This window comes from Macrotis lagotis, chromosome 4, assembly GCF_037893015.1.
Source record: "Macrotis lagotis isolate mMagLag1 chromosome 4, bilby.v1.9.chrom.fasta, whole genome shotgun sequence".
Taxonomy (NCBI): domain Eukaryota; kingdom Metazoa; phylum Chordata; class Mammalia; order Peramelemorphia; family Peramelidae; genus Macrotis; species Macrotis lagotis.
This window is the reverse complement of record NC_133661.1, coordinates 206,528,962-206,531,371: the sequence shown is the minus strand read 5'-3', so window position 1 is coordinate 206,531,371 and position 2,410 is coordinate 206,528,962. Positions and strand designations below refer to the sequence as shown.

The 2,410-nt window shown below is 38.0% G+C and overlaps 1 pseudogene; it reads right to left on the bottom strand.

Annotated features, from left to right (window-relative positions):
• Positions 1-669: 669 nt before the first annotated feature.
• LOC141520288 (very-long-chain (3R)-3-hydroxyacyl-CoA dehydratase 2-like) lies at positions 670-1,496 on the bottom strand (annotated as a pseudogene).
• Positions 1,497-2,410: the final 914 nt, after the last annotated feature.

The window sequence follows — 2,410 nt, the reverse complement described above, 5'->3', positions numbered from 1 at the left end:
CCAAGTAGGAAAATAAGGTTATCTGTCAGATCTATGAAGAGGGGAACGGTTTATGACCACAGAAGAGCCAGGGGACATTATAAAAGTCAAAATGTCTAATTTTGACTACCTTAAATTGAAGTTTTTCCACAAATAAAACTAATCCCACTCTTTTACAATTAGTGTTTCTGACAAAGGACTCATTTCTAAACTATAGAGAATTGAATCAAATTTATAAGAATGCAAATCATTCTCCAAGTGATTAGTCAAAAGATATGAATAGGCAATTCTTAGTTGAAGAAATTAAAATTATCTATAATCATATAAAAGTACTCTAACTCATTATTTTTTTTTCATTTGGTACAACTTTTATCACTTGGACTATACTCTCAAGCATTTAGTATGAAGAATATTTAGCAGATACATGAAGAGAGGGGAAGCTACTTAAAGCATGTCATCCCCTATCCCTCCTTACATTTTTGCAATTTCTGGTTGAAAAAAGCATGCCAACAAGATATTCCAGTGTGTTTCATATAGTAACTCTGCACATCCCAGGTCCACTGGCCACCATTTTTTTTTTTTTTTTTTTTTTTTTTTAGTATTTAAAAATAGTCCTTGCTTATTCTTCTCTATGAAACATGTTGGGAACTCCAAAAAGTCTGCAGCATTTTTGATCTGTGGAGAGTTTTGGGGAAGAGCAGGAATCACTCATATTTCTTGTGTTCCTCAGGATGAGAAAGTACCTTCCTTCTCTGGTGTATCATATGCAAGTATAGCTGGGAAAAACTGGGGTTTGGGGAAAACAGAATTGATACAATCAGATCTATTTTTTTTTAAAAGAGGCAGTATAGGAGAGGAGGAGGACCCCCTGGACTTAGGGTCAGAACACCTGAGTTCAAGTCCACATAGTGATTTTGGCCAATTCACTTGGCTTCTCTGAGTTTCAGTTTCCTCATGTGAAATATAAGAGATCATAATCAGAATAAGGAATGCATAGTAGTCAAAGAGAAATTATATTTGTTAGGTAAGCTAATGGAATATAAGCTGGCTGGTCTGACGAAGGGTAAAGCAGCATATATTGTGAGTAACTTTCCTGACATTCCCATTGGGTACAGTACAATGAAAAGCGTGTACCTGGCCCATTTGATGATATAAGGCAGATGGTTTAGTAACGAATAATCTCAGTGATTGTCCAGGCAATCACAAACAGAAGAACACTGTCTACACTCTGTACCTCTTTGACACTGTGTGTTACTGCCGATATTAGAAAAACTCTTGACATCACCTGGAAAGAAGTCAGGACTACAGAAGAAGGAACAATTCCTATAGTACAGTGTAAAATCTCTAAGAGGGCTCCCATCTGGAAGAATTTCAAAGGCTTTTCAATTGAATAATAAAGGCTATGATAGCTACCTTTAGCCAAATATGCTCTGACCAGACCAACTGCAATAACAAGCCACCCCGCGGTCATCACGACATTGTAGATGACCAGGTACTCGGTGGCCAGGGGCCCCGGCCCCTTCTTCTCCTGAGGCCCGCTGGCTTCGCCGCCGCCACTGCCATGTCCAAAGCGCCGATTGCCAGCTGTCAAGGGTGGTGAGAACATGCCACCGAGCATGGCCGGCCCAGAGACAGGTGGCCTCTAACTCATTATTGATAAGAGAAAGGCAAATTGAAATATCTCTGCGGTACCACTTCAAACCTATCAGATTAGTCAAGATGACTAAAAAGGAAAATGATCAATGTTGGAGGGGATGTGGGAAAACTGTGACACTAATGTATTGTTGGTGAAGTTGTTTTGTTTTATTTTGCTTTGAATTTTTTGCAAGGCAATGGGGTTAAATGACTTGCCCAAGGTCACACAGCTAGGTAATTATTGTGTCTGAGGCTAGATTTGAACTCAAGTCCCTCTTACTCTGGGGCCAGTGTTCTATTTACTGTATCACCTAGCTGCCCCGTGTTGGTGGAATTGCGAACTGATCCAACCTTTCCGGAGAGCAATTAGGAATTTTCCTCAAAGGGTGATAAAACTATGCATATCCTTTGATCGAGCAATACCACTACAAGGTCTGTATCTCAAAGAGATGACAAAAACCACATGTACAAAAACATTTATTGCAGCTCTTTTCATAGTACCAAAGGACTGGAAATTGAAGAAATGCCCATCAATTGGGTAATGGCTGAACAAATTATATTATATGAATGTAATGGAGCATGATTATTTTTTAAGTTTTTAATTGATATTTTATTTTTCTAATTACATGTTATGAAAGTTTTTCAATGTTCATCAAAATGCATATGCATATTTTTAAGTTATATAATTTCCTTTCACCTTCCCTTCCCAACTCCCTCCCCTCAGTGGTAAATATTGGTGAATATTGTACATACACATTTGTATTTAACATGTTTACAATTTAGTCATTTTCTGTAT